The sequence below is a fragment of the Malania oleifera genome, chromosome 13 (assembly GCF_029873635.1).
Source record: "Malania oleifera isolate guangnan ecotype guangnan chromosome 13, ASM2987363v1, whole genome shotgun sequence".
Lineage (NCBI taxonomy): Eukaryota > Viridiplantae > Streptophyta > Magnoliopsida > Santalales > Ximeniaceae > Malania > Malania oleifera.
The window spans coordinates 50,776,370-50,799,066 of NC_080429.1; the positions used below are offsets into that span (position 1 = coordinate 50,776,370).

At 35.1% G+C, this 22,697-nt stretch overlaps 1 non-coding gene across 1 annotated transcript; it reads right to left on the reverse strand.

Annotated features, from left to right (window-relative positions):
- Nucleotides 1-19,375: 19,375 nt before the first annotated feature.
- On the reverse strand, nucleotides 19,376-19,481 carry LOC131146989 (small nucleolar RNA R71). Its single transcript, XR_009134523.1, has one exon. It is a non-coding gene; the product is annotated as a small nucleolar RNA R71 (small nucleolar RNA).
- Between the last annotated feature and the right edge of the window lie 3,216 nt (nucleotides 19,482-22,697).

Consider the following 22,697-nt stretch of genomic DNA (forward strand, 5'->3'; position numbering starts at 1 on the left):
GGATTTCTTTCAATAAATTAGACAAACACACGAATTAAAACCCTAGACCTAGCTTGCATTAAAGTAAATAATAAAAATAGAAACTCTAATCTACCTAAGGGATATCAAACACGAACTAATTAAAAATGTCAACTTTGAAGCCGGAATTAAAACATGCAGACAAGGAAAACCTAAAGATGAACTTTTTACTCAAGAACCAACCCTTTTTTACGCAAACAATAATTAGAACAGAAGTTAAAACTCTAACAGCTAAACAATAACGGAAAGACAAAAAAAATAGACTTAAAAAAATTAATCTTAAACTAAATAAAACTCAACAAAATTTTGAATCTTAAGGAAAACAACTAATTTAATTTCCAAGAAAGATATTTCTTTTCTTTTCTTTTTTTATTTTTTTTTCAAGAAACCGAATTATACCTTAATCAATGATAAAAAAAAACTTCAAGCAAACAAGAAAATAAAAATAAAAATAAATCTATTACTAATATCACTTTGAGAAAAGAAGGAAATAAAGAGAATTAACTATGAATCATCCAACAGAGTTTGAAACCTCAAAACATAAATAGAAGTTCTACTGAAAATTAACAATGACTAATTAAAGGTAAGAGTAATTAAAAAGAAAAGGAAAGAAGAAAGAGAGAGAGAGGGCTGCTCTGTTCTGGCTCGGGTTATGATGCAGGGAAGATGGTGGTGCATGGTGGCTGTGACTCTCGGCGGCTGTGTTGGTCTTGGAATCTGAGGAGGGGTGGCTGAGGGACTGCTATTGCTGGAGTGGCCGAGGGGTTGCTGCGAGTTGTGCTGGGGGCTGGAGATTGCAGAGGTTGCTTTGCTGTGTAGCTGTTGGAGAAAAGACCTGGGTTGTTGGTGTTGCAGTTTCGTGGAGCAGGGACTTGGGCGGAGTTGCTGGCCGAGGACTGCTGCAGGTTGTGCTGCGGTGGAGACTGGTATGTGCAGCTGGAGCGGAGCTTGCAGCAAGGGAGGTTGCTTCGGTGGCTAGTAGAGTGCTGGAGAGAAGGAGAACAGAGGGATACAGGGGAAGGAGAAGAGGAAACGAGAAGGAGAAAGATAGAAAGAGTGCTGAGAAGAGAGATAAGATAGAAAAAGATTAAAGAAGAAGAAGAAGAAGAGGAAGAAAAAGAAGAAGAAGAGAAGGAGAATGAGAGCAAAAGGGATGCAGAAGCTGTGCGAGGAAGAAGCTTATAAAGAAGAAAAATTGAACCCTACCCGGTTTAGCCAACCCGACCCGGCTTGCATGGTCGGGTCACATCACATGACCACATATATATTTTTTTTTTCAATTTTTTTTTTCATTCTCTAATAATCACCAAATTTGACCCTTCTAGAGCCCGTTTCTTGCAAAACTCTAAACGTAGAAGTTGTAGATAATCCTTTTCTCTTTCTCCAAAAATTTGAATCGTCTTGATTAGAGTTTGTATGGAAAAGTTATGCTTGAAATACGAACAGGTGTCGGTTTTGGTTCCCAGGACTTTTCCTACGATAAAAAAATTATCAAAAATTCATAAATTGCACAATAGAACTCAAGAATGATAATTTTGGTACTTTATTAAAATATTAGAAAAATTTGGACATTTAATTAAAAATATAAGTCGTAAAGACCAGATTAAAGTGCCAAATTACGCAGTTTTGACGCGTAATCAGTAATATGGGTCTGTAATAGTAACTAGGGATATGGTTTGTATTACTTACCTACATATCATGCCTATAGGATATATGGTAAGCTCAGTAAGACCATCGTATGACTCTAGGTCCCAATACTCTCACATATATCATACAAAGTATAGGAGTGTTAAAAATGTACTTAAATTGAATATTATTAGGGAAATTGTGAGAGCTCGAGCGACCGAAACCCAGAACTTCAAAACTCCTCGAGCGCCCAAGCTGTTGAGAAGTCAACAATTGACTTAGGCTTTTGGGCGATTGACCAAAATTTTGCACACCTTCCAGGGCACCCAAACCACCTAAAAGGGATATTTCACCAACTCGGGCTATCGAGCTGTTTAGTTCAAACTGGGCCCCGAGCGACCGAACACACGAGTTCGGACTACCAAACCTATGACCGAGCACCTAAATTTATGAAGAAATATTTATGACTTTGTTTTGGGCCACCGAACTGAAACTTGGGCTGCCAAACCTATTTAAAGACCTTTATTTATTGTGTCTGTTCAGGCGATCAAATCACAGTTCAACCACCCAAACCTCGCCAGGTTAAAATTATTTTAAATGTGGTAAAATCGGGTTAGATTGGGTTAATTGTTTTTAAACTATTTGAAACTTTTCTAAGAATTCCCAACAAGTCCCAAACGGTTATAATTTTACCCTTGCCTATAAATATAGGCTCATTTGCAAAGATTAGCAATTAATTAGCATTTTCATTAGCCAAAAATTCTCTCTTTTGAAAATACTCACTTTGTCCAAATACTCTCAAATTTCCATTTCCTTGATACATTTTAAGATTGTGAGAGCATATTTAGAGTGCTTGTGATAGCTAGAGTTTGCTACAAACTCCCATTTGTGTGTTTGATTGTGATATTATTCTTAGGGAGTTTTAGCTTAAGTTTATCTCACAAATTTTAATATTATAAATCTTGTGATGGGATAAACTAGTAAGCTTAGGATATTTGCATTGTTATTGCAAGTGTCCAATAGCTTTGCTTTTTGTTGTGCAAAGATATTTTCAACAAGAAAAATATTTTTAAACTAGGAGTGTGCTTATTTCATTGAAGAAAATCTTCTTGAATTAGTTTGAATATCTTATTGATATATTGGGAATATTGATTTTCTATTGAACCGTGCTTTGCTTAAATTCCAAGATATTGCTTGTATTGAACACTCTTGAGCATTTCAATGTTTATACCTTATTGAGTGTTGATAGCACAACTATTTGCATCATTGAGCTTACACTATATCCATATCATTGATGTGTATGTGACTGCACGTATTGGGTACATATCTACTTTACATGAAAGCATAATCACTATACGAGTTGATTGAGAAAATACTATTATATTCTAGGTGTGGCCTAAGGGGGCGGTAATCCAGCCCGATAAGGATTGTGTGTAAACGTTGAGGTCAGCTTTGTGCTAATTGACCTGATTGTTTAGGTGCCACTCGACCCGTTTAAGTGAGCATTATAGTGGTAATCCTTGTGCTTGTTAGCCAAGGTGGGGACGTAGACAATTTTCCGAACTTCAATAACACTTCTGGGTGTCACTTCCTTTACTGCTTTCTAGTGCATGCTTAGTTGATTAAATTGCACTATTTAATTTCTTCTACATATTACAATTGATTTATTTTACTTGCACTAGATTGACTTTAGGTTGTGAATATACTGCTGTTAGGATACTGAATTAGGGAATTAATTTTAAAAATACCAATTCACCCCCCTCTTAGGATCACGGTAAAACTAACACTATGTAGAGAACATTGGAATGCTCTTGAGCATATTATTACTTAGTTGGTACAAAAAATTATGACTTATTTTTTTACTAAGTATCGCGCATTACTTGAAGGTTTTTGTAATGTTGATTGGAATACTTGGTTAGATGATTACCTCTTTAGCACTAGTTATATTTTTTAACTTTAAGTGGTGGTATTATTTGTTGGAAATCTAAAAATAAATAATAATTGCTAATTTAATTGTGGAAGTTGAGCTTATTGCTTTAACCTTAGTTAGTAAGGAAGCAAGTTGGTTGAGAAATATGTTATATGAAACTCCATTTAAGGAAAAGCCAATACCACCTATTCTAATTAATTGTGATAGCATTGTTGTGATTGTTAGTGTGAATAGCCACTATTATAATGATAAAACTAGACTCATAAAAAGAAAGCACAATGTAAGATGATATTTAAGTAGTGGCTAGTAATATGAATTATGTAAGATTTTTTGAGAATCTTACATGTCTATTAACATCCTTAACAAGAAAAAAGGTCTACAGTACATCAATGGAGATGAGGTTAAAGCTTGTAAAATCATGAACCATGTATGAGAAACCCACTCCAAAAACTAGAGATTCTATAATTGGGTTCAACGGGAATAATAAATCATATGGTTGTTGTAAAAAATATATGCTTACTAATTTTTAAACTCATCCTTATGGTGTAAGTGCATTTAATTATTCTATAATAGGGGAGGTTGAGGTTTTAAAAAACTCTTAATGATCATTTGTATCTTTATGAGTGGCGTGTTAGAGCTAGAGGAGCATGAATTTCACCAGTATGAACATAAAAGTGTAGCCATTCTTTATTAGAATTGAGCTTATTCTTATATAAGCTCATGAAACTAGCCGAATAACACAAGGCCAAAAAGTGACGGTTGTTAAAACTATAATGTGAACATTTGGATCATGATGTGTAAGTAGTCATATTTTATTTCCTCTAAGTAGTCATAGTTCAAGTTTCGGACAACTATTGATTCTAGAGTAAAATTATTATTTACTAAGTGAAGGTCCAGTGCAAATAACACCTTCATTATGCATGATTATCTCTCTTTGGTTGTTAACTCTCTAGATGCATGATACATACATTTATAATATTAAAATGAGGAAAAATTGGTAGTGCACTAATATTTTAATAATATTAATTTATTAATATTTGTGACTGTATTTTGGGAAATGACATGTACCGGGACATGTATTTATATTTAGTTGTATCATTCATTCATATATTTCATAAATTATTTATGTGAATGTGCCTTGAATTTAGATTTATATCTATTTATTTTAGATACATCTTATTTATTTGAGTGCATGAACAATGAAAGGTTTGCGCCTATAAATATACCCCTATAACATTGACTGTATAAATAATTTTTACATACCAATCTCTTCATAGCATTTTCATCATTGTTTGAGCCTAAAGAGTTTGACAACATAAGATTTTTTTTTTTTTTTTTGGTGGAGCTTTGTACTTTTCATTTGTGTAAAATTGAAGAGAGTCGTACATTTTAAATAAATCAGACTATTGTATCTTGTGAAAGACATGTTAAGTGAAGTTTTATTACACTAATTTGTGGATTAAGCCAAAAAACTTACATAAAGCTTAAATTTCCTTGAAAATAATGAGATAGTCACTCATACATAAACAAATTATTTTTATATTAAATTTATATTTAAGTTCATTATTATATTTACACTATATTTCTACCATTTTCAATTTTCTATGCATGAAATTCTAAGAACACATTTTGTAGAAGTATATCTGCACACAAATTACTTCAAAAGAAGCCCTTAGATATAGAAGTTTTGATGGATTATTGGTAGATACTGAGAAGAAAGCAATCTCTCCATGAATTCCATTGTAGATACTATATATTTCAATCAATTGATTTATCAATTTTTGAGTATAATAAATTAATTTCCAAAATGATACCAACAATATTTTGGAATGATAATTAAACAATTCCCCAAATTGATAATAGGTTATAAACATAAACAAGAAAATAATTTAGGATGTGTATCTTGCACCATGAATTCCATTGTTGAAGATACTGGAGCAAACGCATGATCAAATGAACATTCAAGAAGCAAAGATCAAAGCTCACTCGGAAGAACCTAAGCATAACCCACTAAAGCTAATGTAATGTCACATATGTATAATGGGACGTGTTTGAGGTAGGAATGATTTGTAACTCTTGTAGTTTTAATTCAAGCAAGTTTAAATTAGAAAGAGTTGAGCAATTGCATAAGCATGTTAGTTATAAATTTCAATGATTCTTAGAAAAAACATAATGAGTTTTCAAATGCATTTCATACAAAATATCTTATAATGAAATGTATTTTCATAAGGACAAGTTTTAAATGATATTAGTTTTAGTATCTTTCATATACATTTGTCCCAGTTAAGTTTTAACCAAGATTAAACACCTAAGTAGAGAAACAAGGCAAACTATCGACGGTTTGGCCAGGTGCTAGGACGATTTCAGACAGTAGCTAAAATGGATTTTGGTATGGAGGAAACCACCGACGGTTTGGGGAAAACCGTCGATGATTTGCGTCAGACACCAAACCTAATGGGCATAAAACGACTACTTTTCAAAGTTTTTAATTGTTTTAAATTCCCAACGGTTATATAACGGCTAGTACGTCCATTTGCCTATAAATACAAGCTACTAGAATTTAATAAACACCTTTGATAGTTATTGATCACTTATTGCAACCATTTAGTTCATCATTTATTGCTCAAATCTCTCTTGCTCTTTATACTTGTGTCAGAATCATTACTAGTGAGATTAGTGTGAGGTTTTGTGTTGTAATCAACTCATTAAAGGAGTATCATTTATATCAACCTTATTTTCCATCCTTTCGATTGTTGTAAAAGGGTTCTTGGTATAAACCTTGCCAATTGGCTCTTGGTGAGCGGGTGAGATTGGTTCCCAAATTGTAAAGGTTTCTTCGTCCTTGAAGAGTATTGGTTAGTGAATTTTGAAATCCTTGAGTGTGTCTCAAGGCGTGGATGTAGGCAAGAGGCCGAACCACATTTAACTACAGTGTTAAGCTTTTTTCCCTATGCTTCTCATATTTATTTAGCCGTTCATTTTATTTATTTTGTGATATAATTTTTTGTATCTTTCCAAGTCTTCTTATCTTGTAGACAAGAACAATTATCCACAAAAGAGTCTATTCACCCGCCCCCCCTCTAGACACTACTCTAGGGTGTACAAGTGGTATCAAAGTGAGGCGCTTAAAGTATCAGAGTAATTTCCAGAGCGTAAAGATCAAATGGCAGATATGATAGATGTACCTCTCTCCTAGGGACAATGAGTTAATCATCCACCAAGGTTCAATGGAAGCAACTATCCAACATGGAAGAATCGAATGACCATATTCATTCAGTCACATGATCTTAAGATGTGGCAAGTCATCACCAAGGGAGACTTCATCTTCAAAAACTGATAAAGGGAAACTGAAACAAATAGAAGAGATATCAACCATTGAAAAAAAGTTAGTACAACTAAATTTTAAGACAAAAAATTTTGTTTATTGTGTATTAAATGATGAAGAGTACAATCGCATTTGTGGATGTAAAATTGAAAAAGAAATCTGGGAAAAACTCAAGGTCACTTATAAAGGCACGTCCCAAGTCAAAAATTTTAAAATTTATATGTTAGTAAAAAAATACAAAATGTTTAAAATGGATGAAGGGGAAACAATCATGTGAGGATTGGTGTAATCCCAAGGGGGGGGGGGTGAATTGGATTTTTAAAATTTTTTGTGAATTATTTAACCAATTCACAAATAACATCTCAATTAAAATTAACTATGTGTATGTAAAACTATCAAAACAATATATAAACAATCACAACAAAATATATGTAAACATACATGTGCGGAAATTTAAATAGAGTAGAGAAAGTGAGAACGACACCCGCGATTTTTATGATGTTGGAATTGGTGTATTCCCAAGAGGAGGGTGAATTGGAAATTAAAAAAATGATCTCCTAGGTTAAACTATCTAGTAGCAGTATATACACAACCTAGGGTTTGTCTATGCAATTGCAAATGCGTAGACAAATATAATGTGCGGAAATTAAATCATGCGCAACATTCACAAACAATTGAGAATAACATACATGTGCAGTAAATATAAAGTGTTGAAATGTAAAGTGCACATATGATATGTTATCGGGGTTCGGCCAATACTGCCTACGTCCCTGCCTCAGCTCGCAAGCCCGAGGATTATCACTATTGCTCACTTAACGGGTGGTGCGGTACCATTGACAATAAGGTCAAATTCATAGGGCTGACCTCAACCTTTACAAACTTTCCTTGCGGGGCGGAGAAGGCCCTAGGTCAAATTCACAGGGCTGACCCTAACCTAATCCTTACAGGCTAAATCAAAACCCCTCGGGCCACACCTACAATACAAAAATGAAATACAAATTTGTGTACAATTCAAATTGCTTCTATCACAAGAAGATTATGTACCAATATGCACATGTAATAATCAACACACATCAATATGATAAGAACTATAAGCTCAGTGCAATATGTGTGTTAACACTCAATCTTATGTCAATAGCCAATCAAGTGCAAGAGTGTATTTTCAAACAATCTTTGGAACAGTATATCAAAATATATCAATCACAAGTAGGGTTTCAAAGATATCCAAATAGTTTAATCAAAGTATCTCTAAAATGATTTTCTAAAAATTCTAGCACAAGAGATATTTGAGAATAAGTTTGTCAAATGATTTTTGCAATAACACAATACAAGACAAGCTTCTTGCAATAATGGTGCAAAGACTCACTAGCTAAAATTTTTCCACACTTAATGAGTTTATTAGTTAAACTGGGGGGAAAAACTTTGGCTAAAAACTCTCAATCAAAAATCAATAAGCAATTAAACTAATGAGACTTTGTGCAAGTAAGAACAATGTGGAATCACTCAAGAACACTCTCACCAAGTTTGATTTAGTAAGGGAATAACAATGTGTGAGTGTATAGGATGTGTATTGGAAAAATATGCTCTCAAAATATGCAGAGGATTTTTGGCTAATCGAAACAAAAATAACCCTAATTTACCCTAATTAACTTGCGGTAAAAATTCCCCAACCCGAGAGTTTCAGTCAACCGGACCATAGGTTCGGTCGCCCAAACACTCACAATAGGAAAATGCAATTTTGAATTTTGGGTGCCTGAAAAATGGTTCGAGTGGCTGAATGAGGTGATTTTCCAATCTGTCCAAGGTTTGGTCGCCCGTCCTCAAGTTCGGTTTGCCGAACTTGCAGGTTCGGTTGCCGAAGGGTATTTCGAACGTAAACGTTCGAGTGCCTAAGTTGTTGGAAAAGGAGAGGATACGAGTTCAGTCAGTCGTGGACACTCAAGTCATTTGAGGTCGGTCGCCCAAAGTCAGGTCAACTTTCTAACTTTTCAAATTTTTAGTCAACCAAGGCGTTTTCAATGCCAAGGTGCGGTCGCCCGAACCTCCTTACACAATTAAGACCTAAGTCATATTTTAAATCATAAGTTACCCTTGATTGCATAGTTGACAGTAGGAATTTTCCTAAGTTTTTCTGCAAGAACCTAGGGTCTATCTAAGAACTTTTCACTTTAGTCCCAAAATTCGACGTTGGTCGACCCCCTAAGGTCCATCTATGGTCTTGAGCTTGTAGTTCCTACCATTCAAGACATGCATAAATTATTACAGACCCAATGAATTGAAAATAAATTACAACAATTAAAACACTTTGGGTCTTCATTTTTCCTTTGAGTCATCATGTGCCACCATATGATTTTGCCAATATGATCCTGCACACAAACTTGACAAACATTAAATACCAAAGTATTTGTCATAATCAAAACGGGATATGACCCATAAGGTCAACATACAAGGTTTGGCTATCCCTGCCTACGTCCTCGCCTCAAGCAAACCACTGAAGGATTTCAACTATAACACTCCTTCAAACCTGGTGGAGCCACCCATTACACACTCCTTATAGGCGGAGCTACCTCTCCGAGCAATATCCGCTCACTTGGTCCACTCCTTATAGGCAGAGCCACTTCTCCAAGTTATATCCCCTCACTTGGCATAGTTCATAACCCAAACCGCAAATACAAATTCTTTGTAAAATAAATTTTTTGTACAAAGAAATGCTTATTCACAAGTTGATTTGTACAATGAAAAATACTTCTAAATGCACTCTCAAGTGATTTTAAATATGAAGCTTAATCGAGCTGGGTGGAAATAATTTTTCTCAAATGACCTCTGAAATAATTAAATGTATGAAGGCTTCCAAGAAAAATATATTAGTGTGAATATATGCTCTAACCTTTCTCAAGAAGCTTTTCAAGCATGTACATATAAATGAATATATGCTCAAAGCTTTCTTGTATAACCCAAAATATTTTCTCCTAAAAAGTTATTTTCAAAAAAGAAAGTAGGAGAAATATAAATTTGATCTTTGAAATATAGAAAGAGTAAAAAGCCTTTCAATAAATATATATGAGTTAATATATGCTCAAAGATTTCTTGTATAAGTCACAAAATTTTGTCCAAAAAGAATTTTCAAAAGAAGAGTAGGAGAAATATTTTCTTCAAGACTGACCTTCGTAAAATCAAATGCAAGAAGGCTTTCAAGAAATTTATATGAGTGCGAATATATGCTCAAGCCTTTCTTGAATAATCCCAAAAGATTTCCCCTAAAAGGATTTTCAAAAAGAAAGAGTAGGAGAAAATATGAACTTGATCTTCAAAATGGGTTACAAATAGAATCAAAGAATATGCAAGTAGGCCTTCCAAATGATTTTCTTTACTTGTTCAAGTGTTTGAGCAAGGTATTTATAGGAAAATTGGACATATAGCTGTTTTATGGCCATTAGGGTGTTAAAATATAATTTATTTTGAAAACTAGTCATTTTTCAACCGTTTCTATGCCTTTCCCGAGAGGTTCCGAACACCCTTCAATATTTCAGGCATACCTTTTTAAAAAAAAAACTACAAATCGGACATTCTTGGTATCAATAGTAAGCTAAGAGAAAATCCCATAACTTTCATGTTGAACAGTTTTTAAGATAAGAAGTGATTGATTAAGAAAATCACTTATCATTGAGGCAGAAAAAACATGAAGGGAATTTTCTGTTGTGGACACCTTTTAGTATTTTGAGGATTATGTTTTCTAGAAAACTCCAAATGGAACATTCATGGTATTAAAAGAAAGCTAAGAGGAATTTCCACAACTCTTGTGTTGAACAATTTTCAAGATGAGAATGGATTGATCAAGAAATGTGCTCATCAATGTGATGGAAGAAACATGAAGGGGTTTTTGAAAAACTTGTTTTGAGGTTTTTAGACTTGAAATAATTTTTGCACATTTGTAAAATGATTTTTCGTGAAATACAGAGTGCCTAAGGTCAATCTAAGGTCATATGAGAGCTTTAATTCAAATTAGATGATATGCATGCACAATTGAAAACTAAAAACATTACAACTGAAAAATTATAAGGTCTTCAAGCTTTGCTCTTCGGATATCCATGGAATGCGCCATGATATGTGCTCGTTCAGGTACTTCATGTCTTCCATTTTGCATCAGTTATTTGTGCCTTCTAAAACTTAAACCTGTTCAAATACTTAACGCGCAAATGAGATGCTGTGATTTTTCATTATCAAAATGAGAGAGGACTCAAAAGGTAAACAATCTCCCTCTTTTTGATGATGATAAGCACTGAAGCAAAATAAGGTTGGCCTGACAAGGCTCCCCCTTACAATATGCATAATTTCAAAAAAAAAAAAAAAAATCAATATAATTTAGGCATATTTGAAATGAAGACTTCTGAATTTTTTAAGTTGAGAATTTAAGATCATTTTAGTTCAACAGCATTTTGTATTGAGGCTGACTTTGAAAAAAAATTCAGTTGACACAGTTACATGATACATAACTTATTACAATTTCCAAGTATCATGTCTATATTTTAGCTTAAAATCTTTTCCATTTGTGAATAACAAAAGGCAGGAGGATACCAAGTGTAAAAGAGTTATGATAATTTTGTTCAAAAACTTCTCCCCCTTTAGTCATTAGAAAAAGGGCTAAAACATCTTCCCTTTGTTAAGAGGATCATTAAAACAACAGAGCCCTTAAGATTTATGAATTTCATGACAAAAGTATGAGTAATAGAAAATTAGAAATATCATATGTTATGAATGCCTTTAAGTTTATAAACTTGAAGCAAAAGATAAGATTTATCTTTTATAAGTTCATTTCTTGCCAAAAAAAATTCATTTTGTAAAAAACATATTTCCCCCTTTGATATTATCAACAAGTACTAGGGACTATGCTTGCTGTAAAATTCAAAGTGAATTCAAGATAAAGTTCAGGCAAGATTTATTTTTCTAGTAAGCATTTAAACATTTATCAAGTCAAAATTGCACTTCAACCGGAATGAGCAACCATATAGATCCTAAATATATCAGAAATTTTTAATCCAAGATTATATGGCTAATCTGAGAGCAACATTTCCATCTAGGATTACTGTGAGAAAGAAAATCATCTTAACAACACATGCCACGGTAAGCTTTTAAAACAGGAATCTAAGCCAAAATATGGGTGAGTGTAAAAAGATGGAATTTAAATTTCAAAAGCTCCCTGTTTTGATCTGAGTACTAGTAGATGCAATTAATTACTTATACTTTTCAAGAATTGATATCATTAAGTACTAAACAGTATAAGCAAACAATTTGAGTCTTTAAAAAACAATTATACTAGATATTTATCAAAACATTTTTATCGTCCAACTAGTATCATTTTTCTTATAGAACGCACATGCATCAAAGAAACTAAATTTAAGTCATGATTAGTGTTCATAAATACCAAGAACAATCCATATCAATTTATGATTCAATAAGAGCAGGATATAATGTTCATGGTTTACATAAGAGCCTTAGGACTCAAAAACAAAAACAATAATGACATGATTCATTTGAATCCATTTAAATCAAAGCCTGTTCTTGTAAAATAGGGCTCATGCTCTCCTGTATATCTTATGCACGCATAAATGCATTTTTGGTTAAGGATGAAGTTCATTTATCAAATCATTTATCATACAGTCATCCATCATAAGAATTTCAGCATGTAGTATATTATAAACATTTGGCACACATTCACTGCATATTGCATTTTAACTAGCATATGATAGCCATCAAGGCTATACTCAAATATTATGCAATAACTATGCAGTTGGGGTTCAACATGTAGATGACACCACTCAATTGATTCAATGAGTGCGCATGAAATGAAAACTTCCCCAATGTCATGCATTTCCTCATAGTTTATGGACTTTAATCAAGGTATGCGATTTTGACTTTAAAACAACATGATTAACCATGTAGGTCCTAAATGAAGTTCAGAATATATGGTTTAGAACAAATGATGTCCATGAACTAGATTTTCCTAAGATCAGAGAACACATACATAGTTTAGAGCGTCTTAGGAAAAATTCAAAGAATTACAATGATTGTACATAAGGATTTTAAAAAATGATCATTTATGTTCCAAAAAGCTTATGTAGTGCTACATGTTTTCAAGAATTTACCATATAGGATTCAACATGCAGTTTACCAGAGCATGCAACATATACCTAGTTGTTTTTATAACATGCAATTCACAAAGTTTCTGCATCATCCATGCAGATGGCATTCAATCCAAACGTGCAACAACCTAAACAACTACCAGCATGTATTCTGTATCAACCATGCAGATGGTGTTGAACTCAATAAACATGCAAGTTTCCTAATCATCTCTACAACATGAATTCTACATCAACCATGCAGATGGTTCTCAACAATTCAATATAGTCCAAAAACAGTTCTTGCTATAATGGAAAAAATTAACTATTCATCAGATAAAATAAAACATTCAGCAAATTATGGATAGTGATATTCAGTGTTGTACTTACAAAGCATAAAAACAAGATAAGATGGTATTTTATAATATCATAAAGTGTTTATCAGATGAAATCTAAAACTGTTGCTCCCGCTCAGTTATGCAGTCTACTCATCACTATTATATGTTCTTTCTTTTTCACCTTCTTTATGTATTTTGAATGGCTTTCCATTTTAATTGCTCATTCATAGGTCTCTTGAAATTTGTTCATTATTTTAGATTGAAACCTAGTGCAACCATCTTAGCCATTCAACACCATTCAAAAGCTTTAATTGATTTGATTTATAGTTGAGAATTTATGAAGGGATTGCGGATAAATATTCTTAAAATTATCTTCAATAATGAATTTAGAAGAGTATTTAGACTAAGCATGATATTTTTATACTAGTGATGAGAATCTCCTAACTACTTAGGCAAAGAGCCTTTAGGAGTATATGAATTTTCTTGAATAAAGCTCTTTGGTGAGAGAAAAAAATTTTCTCCTGAATTACTACCATAGGAAGGTATACTTTCAATTTGTTTATAACTTTAAGCAGGGATACGATATTATGAAAGGATAATTCTTTACTAAATATGATCAATTTTTGGCAAAGAGTTCCTATAGAAGAGAGACCCTTTTATATTTCCATTAGCCTAGAGATTTATTGCTGATTAAGCACAAAGGAAATATTTGCTTTGATTTACCAACGACCTTGAATCCCTTAGTAGATGCTTCTAATTTGGTTATGAGGGGATTTCTTTTAATAAGCACCAGCCGATTGAGGATTGATCATGATAATATGTGTTTACGAGAAGTAGAATTTGATACTTTGAATTTACATTGATGACTAACTTTTCTAGCATGGGGATGAGTTTCGAATGCCCTTGAATATGATCAAGCATAAAGCTCTAAGATGAGTTTAGGGTTAAATGATATATAGTATAAGATTAATTCTCTAAAGCTCAAACTTATGCAATGGACAAAATATGCTTAACTTTTGATTTTCATATTAAAGCATGAATTAAAAATTAAGAACTATTTAAGAAATAAAGACACATTTGTCCATTGGAAGGGGATTTACCTGAGCATGCTTTTGATATTTTACTCAAGAAATGATGATTTATGTTATTCATCTAAAAAATATAAGGTTCCAAATAATATATCCAGACACGCCCTTAACCTTTACTTTGAACATCTCGAAGGAATGATATGAATTATATGGAGACTAATGTTGCATTCAAGTAGAACTTATCTCATTCCTTTTCAGTTCAAAGCTAGCATGCTATAGCCAATATTTTCAAACTTTAACCAACCATTTTGATAAATATGTTAATCAATTAGATTGGATATATCATTTGAATTTTTCATATTGGCTTGAGTTTCTAAGGTTTTTTGTATAGTAAATGCATATACTAAGATTTTTCAATTAAGCACAAACCACTTTCTAAGCATTTAGTCATCACTATCCCTTTTTTATGGATGAATAACTCTACAAGGTTTTCAATTCTAAGATCTAAGGAGGAGTCATCGAGGTTCATTTTGGTATCCATTTGTCCTTGAGTTTTGATGGGTTAGAGCCCGGTGATTCTTTGACTCTCCATACTTGTTTGGGTTTTAGACCTTTCCTTTTAAATGGGCAATCAAATTTATATGCCCTTTCTTTTTACGTAGGAAGCACGTGGTGTAAGCATATGCACTAGAGGAGGTACTAGCATAGTATTTGGACGCTTTTACAAAGTACCCCATGTAGAGGTTATTTTTCTTATTGTTTTCAATGCCATTAAATCCTATGCCCTCCTTGTCTAAGGTCATCTTTTGTGAGCCTATGAACTTATCAAACTTTTCTTTACCTCTAGTAAATGTGTAGATGATCTTAGTTTGTTCCCCTAATTTTCTTTCAAGGCAAAGTATTTTCAAATTTTTTATGCCTTTGCAATTTGCTTGTAATCTTACATGTTCTTTAGCCATTTCGTTGATCTCATTATTAAGTTCAGAAATACAAAGATCCTTCTCATTTTCAATAGAAATTTGGGATCTTAGAATTTCTAGCTCTTTTACTAGATTTTCATTCTTGTTTTCTAATCTCATGATTTTCAAATCTTTTTCTTTTTCAACACGAATTTTAGATTTTAATTCTTTCATTGATGTTTCATTCTTGTTTTTCAAAGAAGTATATCATCTAATTATTTTAACAAGAAACTTATGAGTCCTAATATATTCCTTTTGAAGTTCCTCATAAGTTGGCATGCTTTCATTACTAGATTAATCACATGATACACTATTATAATTATCACAAGATTTATGGCAAGAATCAGTACATGAATCATTTAAAGATGTAGAAGGAGAGGAATGTACCTCTTCATCGATTAATGCTATAAAGCAACAATTTTCTCCTTCTTGATCTTTTATGCTTGAATCATTTGGAGTGGTGGCCTTCTTTTTCTTGGTTTGTCCATACCTCTTATCGAGTTCCTCCCAAATATCCTTAGCATTTTGACATGCCATGATTTCTCTAAAAATGTTAGTATCTAAAGCACAATATAGCATGCCCAGAGCACTAGAATTGATCTACATTAAGCTAATATCATGCTCATTCATTTCATTTTCTAGTTTAGGAAACTCTACATTATGAATAATTTTCATTGGGATATAGTTCCCTTGATTGATCACTTTCCAAGCCCTCTAATCAATTGTTTGAATAAAAATGATCATTCTTTGTTTCCAAACAATGTGATCTACACCAAAAAACAATGGAGGCCTTGAGAAAGATCGACCCTCACAGAATAGGGATACACTTATGTGACTCATGCAATATTTATAATAAATGGTTAAGCTTATTGCAACTTGACTTTGATACCAATTGGGATTGGTGTAATCCCAAGAGGGGGGGGGGGCGCAAATTGGATTTTTAAAAACTTTTGCTAATTATATAACCAATTCACAAATAATATCCCAATAAAAATTAAATGTGTATATGAAACAATCACAACAATATATAAGCAATCACAACAAACTAAATGTAAACATACACGTGCAGAAATTTAATTAGAGTAAGGAAAGTGAGAATGAAATCGGTGATTTTTACGAGGTTTGGCTATCCCCACCTATGTCCTCGCCTCAAGCAAACCACTTGAGGATTTACACTATAACACTCCTTCAAAGCGGGTAGAGCCACCCATTAGACACTCCTTATAGGCGGAGCTACCTATACAAGCAATATCCCCTCACTCGGTCCACTCCTTATAGGTGGAGCAAACTCTCCAAGTGATATCCCCTCGCTTGGCACGGTTCATAACCTAAACTGCAAATACAAATGATTTATAAAATAAATTTTGCATACAGATAAATGCTTCTTCATAAGATGATTTGTACAATGAAAAATACTTCTAAATGCACTCTCAAGTGATTTTAAATATGAAGCCCAATGGAGTTTGGTGGAAATATTTTCCTCAAATGATCTATGAAATATTTAAATGTATGAAGGCTTCTAAGCAAAATATATGAGTGTGAATATATGGTCTAGCCTTTCTAAAGAAACTTTTCAAGCAAGTATATATAAATGAATATATGCTCAAGCTTTCTTGTATAACCCAACAAATTTTCTTTTAAAAAGATATTTGCAAAAAAGAAAGTAGGAGAAATATAAATTTGATCTTTGAAATATATTGATGAGTCCCTAAAATACATGATTTTAGATCCTCATTTACCTTTGTTTATCCTCATTTTATTATGTATTTACCCAGAGTTATCGTTGTTTAGAGCTATGTAAGGTTTGTTTGTCTTTTCAGGAAAAATAGGTTAAAACCATGGAGTTAGTCATTACAAGAAGCCAGGGAGGATTTGGAAGATTCAAAGCTCAAATTCAGACGTTCATCCAAGCTATAGAAGCTTCAGATCATAAATAGACAAGAAGATGAAGCCCAACCATGTGGCGCGACTAGCAAACCACAAGGGTGGCGACTTAGTCTTCCACTACAAACTCAAAGGTTCAGATTAAGATCAGAATGCTACAAGGTTCGAACAAGTGCGCAACTAAGTGACACCATGGAGTGACCACATTGAGATAATGAGACAAAAATGAAATTCAAAAATACCGAGAGTCTCAAAGAAGTGTTCAACCAAGAGACCTTCCAGGGAAACTATGTTGAGATACTGAGATTTCTTGAAGATCGAGATATTGCAAGTCTCGACCATTAGCTTAACCATGAAGACCCAGAGGCATGATGAAGTCGAAGACATTAAGGATTCGAATCCCTTACTTCTTGCGAGATTCGACTAGGGCATGCAAAAGAATGCCAGAGGAGCGACTTGGTCGACAGCGCTGATCTGCTGCACGAGATTTGCTGTAAACTTTCCTAACTTGTAAAACAACCATTGTAAACCCTAGAGCCTATAAGTATTCGCTATGAACACAAGCTCTGGGTTCCTTTTTGGCCTCTCTTAGGTTAGTGACAGACCTAGGAAGTCATTAAGAGCCAAGTTAGAGTAGAAGTAGAGTAGTTTCGGTTCGCGTATGGAGTGTCCGATAGCCTGTGACAACTGGCGGTGTTCATACAACAGCCGTGCATATTAGGATCTCCTTTTGTACTTATGGAATTAGTGATAGATGTTTTGAATGAGAAAATGATGATCTTTTTACTCATGCTTTAATTTACTACTTTTAATTTACTATTTTCCATTTACTTGTTGTGTGTTTGATGAAAGATTGCAGATAAGGATAAGCACTATTGTGTATTAGTTAGAGGGAAATAATCGGCTACAGAACCGCAGACACTCATTATCATTGAGGCAGGGTATACTCTGGTTCTCGACTATGCTTCGGACCATTGGTGTACCCTTACTACCTTACGCCCTCGATCGCTCCTCTCCCACTTTGGCCAGCTCGGGTTAGTACTTCTATGGAAGTCTGCATAAGTGTAGTTAGAAGCATGGCATTCAGCGTTCGATTCGAACCACAATATTGCTTTGTAGGAGTAGGGTAGCTTAGAAATTTACTTGCTTCACAGTAGTTTAGATTTATTTGCTTTCAATTACATGCTTTCTAGTAGTTGTTAGACAATCACCATTGCAAAATACCATCTTTCACTTCTTTTAAATAGCAAGGCCATAAACTATTTTGGAAGAGGTTTAGTAACTACGCTTCAAGTCTCCATGGATCGATACCCAAATTACCCACTTTCTATTGAACTTGGGATAGTTAGGTTTTATAAATATTATTTTTGGTAGTTAAGGACCCAAGTCTTGGTGAGCCTACCAAATTTTGGGGCCGTTGCTGGGGACTTGGCTACAGTTATATGCCAACTTCTACTTTAGAGTATTATTGCCTTGTTCTTTTAATTTTCTCTCCTTTTGTTTTCACTTTCTTTGTTAATTTCTATTTTCTTTATTTTGTTTTCTATTTTTGAAGTCTGAATATGTGTGCTTACACGTGTGTATGTTTGGTTTGCATTCTTAGGAACTCAGGATAATTCACATAAATCTTGAGATTGAAAATTCCATAGGTCCCTTAGGAAACCTATTTCTAATCCAGAGAATTTCGAATCATCTGAATTGAAAGCAATGGTCGAAGATAACCCCCAGGTTCCCACTGAACAAATCCCGGAACCCCACGCTCCCCACCTACCTGTGGTGGGAGAGCAACACCTTCGACCTTTTAGGGACTACTTTGTACCAATGCATACACTTGCATCTAGTTCCTGGATGTACCAGATGTTCAGGTGGAACAATTTGAGATTAAGACTTCGATGATCTCGATGCTGCCCAACTTTCATAGGAACTCTACTGAAAATCCTTATCAGCATCTAGATGAGTTCTTAGAAATATGTTCCACCATCCGTATACCTAATTTTAGTGATGATGCTCTTCGTTTTAGGCTGTTTCCATTCTCTCTGAAGGATAAGGCCAAATATTGGCTGACGTCCTTAGAACCAAACTCGATGGCCAACTGGGCCACCATGCAACATGAATTTCTTAAAAAGTACTCCCCAATAGGGAAGACTAACTAGCTTTGGAGAACCATCACATGTTTCTCACAGATGGATGGGGAACTCTTTTTCAAGACTTGGGAGCGCTTTAGGGACTTGCTCCAAAAATGCCCACATCTCCAAGTCTCCAAGTGGCAATTAGTCCAAACCTTTTTACAAAGGGTTGGCTGAGAAAGATAGGTCCATGGTTGATGCGTTGTACGGAGGTACTTTCCTCACTAAGCACGAGAACAAAGTCTGGATTCTCTTTTAAAATCTGGCTGAAAACTCTCAACAGCTCATGATTGCCACCCGTAGACTACCTCACCCATCAACTTCTAAATCTAATGGAGTTTACAAGTTGACCACGAGCTAGAACCTAAGTTCTACTTTGCACACCATATCCTAGAAACTTGATCAGTTTTTGTGTATACGACAACAACCACAATCAATGGTGTGTGTAGAAGTTTGTGCAATTTGTTCCAACCCTGCACATACATGTTATAATTGCCTACACACGCCTTCCCAACTTGAGCTTGTGTAGGAGGAAATAAGAGCCACCCACCATTGGTATGATCGACAGACAAAAAGCTACGATTCAAATACCTATGGTTTCGGATGGAAGCAACACCCCAACTTCCCCTAAAGGCCACTAGCTCCGGACTTTCAAGTCCAAAGACCCCGAGTGCTTCGCTCCCTCGACCATATCCAACTTTCCAAGATCCCCCTATTGCAATGCAGAGTACATCATTGTTTCAACAATCATCTATTCAAAAAACTCACCATGATTCTTTTGAAGAGACAATGCTGAAAACCTTATAAAGCATTGAAGCAAATCGCCACGTGAAGCGGAAAATACTCCAGTCTCACGCACAATCCATAGTTAGTTGGAGACCACTATGAGGCAACTCACTAGCTTAGTTATTAGGAGGAACAAAGGTGAGCTGCCAAGCCAGACGCAAACAATGCCTTAAAGTCAATATAGAATAGAAAGTGAGACTATAGTAGACTCTTCACTACATAAAATACATGCCCAGGTGATAACCAAACTTAGGAGTGGTATGGAAATCAACAATAGGGTCGGGGAACGAATAAGCCAAGAAAAAGGTGGAGAAAAGATGAGGGCCGAACCTATCGAAGTAGGCGCCACTCTTTCCCATGAGTCAGAATCAGACACTAAAGCATCTACCTTGCCACAACATGAAACACTTCCCCTCCGTATTCCTACAGCCCCTTACCCTACAGCTCTCCATGCACCCTTTAAATATAAGAAGCAGACCACTACTGAATCCATCATGGACACATTTAAGCAAGTTAAGGTCAACATCCGTCTCTTAGACGCCATCAAACAAATACCTGCATATGCCAAATTCCTCAAGGATCTATGCACGCAAAAGCGTAAATCAAGGGTGCATATGAACAAGCAAGTTAAGTTGACCGAGCATGCAAGATCAGTCCTTTTAGGTCACCTCCCTTCTAAGCTAAAAGACCCTGGTGCTCCAATTATTTCATGTGTAATCGGTAATTACACCATTGATAGGGCCCTATTGGACTTAGGAGCCAGTGTGAACCTTCTACCATACTCTGTTTTCAAAAAAAAAAAAAATAATTTAGGAGAGCTGAAGCCCACCCTGGTAACATTAAGTTTTGCTAATTGATCGATGACAAAACCCCGTGGTGTAATAGAGGATGTCTTAGTTAAGGTTGACAAATTCTACTATCTGGTTGACTTCATAGTCTTGGATATGGATCCTTCTCACCTAACAAAAGATTAGATCGCTGTCGTGTTAGGACGTCCCTTTTTGGCTGTGGTAAGTGCTTGTATTCAATATAGGACAGGGATCATGGATGTGTCCTTTGGTAACATACACCTTTGATTGAACGTATCCCACACATCTCAGCATCCACTTGAAGACATCCATGTTATAGATGTTGATATTATTGATGAGTTTGTTAAGGATGTTGCTCTTTCAATTTTTTGGAGGAATCCTTTAGGGGAAATGATTCAAAATGAGATCAACCCTCTATCAGACCTTGATGACCCCTATGAATATATGCTCTCAATTCGTGATACAATCTCTGGGTTAGAAGTGAAAATTTTGGTAAATGATACATAGTTCAAAGAAGAAGTGGAGGACAAAATGCTTGTTATTAAACCAAGATGATTTCAAGGTGTACTATTGACACGTCTGGCTGAAGACGATAAACTTAGTGCTTCCAGGAGGCAACCTGATGGTTTTTCTTTTCCATATTTTTACAAAAAAAGGTACGGAGGAAAGCAACCAAGCACGTCCAAAGTGAGAATTTGGTGCGACTTGGTCGGTGCAGCATACAAGATCATTTAGAAACCCATTATCCCCCGTGATCATTTGAAGCTCCACAATCCACCACCCCAATTGATCTTCATCGCCTCCACTTAAAACTTTGTTCTCGAAGCTTCGCCAGCGTCCGTCACACATCAGCATTCTTCCAACAACCACTCTGAGAAGTCCTAGCACTGGCGACACTGTCACTTAGGTACACCATCTATTCAATGTCGCTCAGGGTTTGGGTACATGGTTTCACCTCCTCTCAATCCCTCCTTGCATTTTTCTTCAAAATGTACCCTTTTTTCCCCCATAGCACTAGGATGCCTCATCATCTCAAATCTAGGGTTGCATCAAATCAACCTCAATCATCTCGGGCCCCTGCTAAGAGGAGAAAGATCCCTACGTAGTTGTGCGATGCAACGTCATCAGAATATGAACACCTCTCACCAAACCCAGCTGCAATAAGAAGCCAGTCATCACAACCCCGACCAGAACCAGAAAAGCACCGCAGAAGGTAGAGCATCCAAAGAATTACCTTGGATGACTACGATTTCCACCCAATGTACACCCTTAATTTAGATGAGACACGGGCCCATGAAAAGAAAATATGTTGTGTTCATATCTTTGAACTAAGGAAGTTTGACCATTATATGACCCCACCTGCATCCTCTTATCACCCAGCCCTGATTTGTGCATTTTATCAGAATATGTAGCATGATCCGACAACGGGGGTGTGGTCCACTATTGGTCCACGACATTGGGATTAAGTTTACTTTAACCTTAATTAACAAGGCTTGGCCCCACTCAAAGACTGATGACACACTATGGGAGGCATTGGACTCTGTCGATGTACATCATATCTTCCACCACATGTTCCATGATCAATATTATGATGGCGGTAACATGGTACGTGGCACTTGTATAGCTCGAAGCAGACTACCTGATTATTTGCTTCTATGGGATTTAATTCTGTAGCGCAACATCTGTGCCTTTGGGCATCATTCTAAGTGGCATGGCATTCGTCTGCAGGTGCTATAAGTAGTACATAAAGGA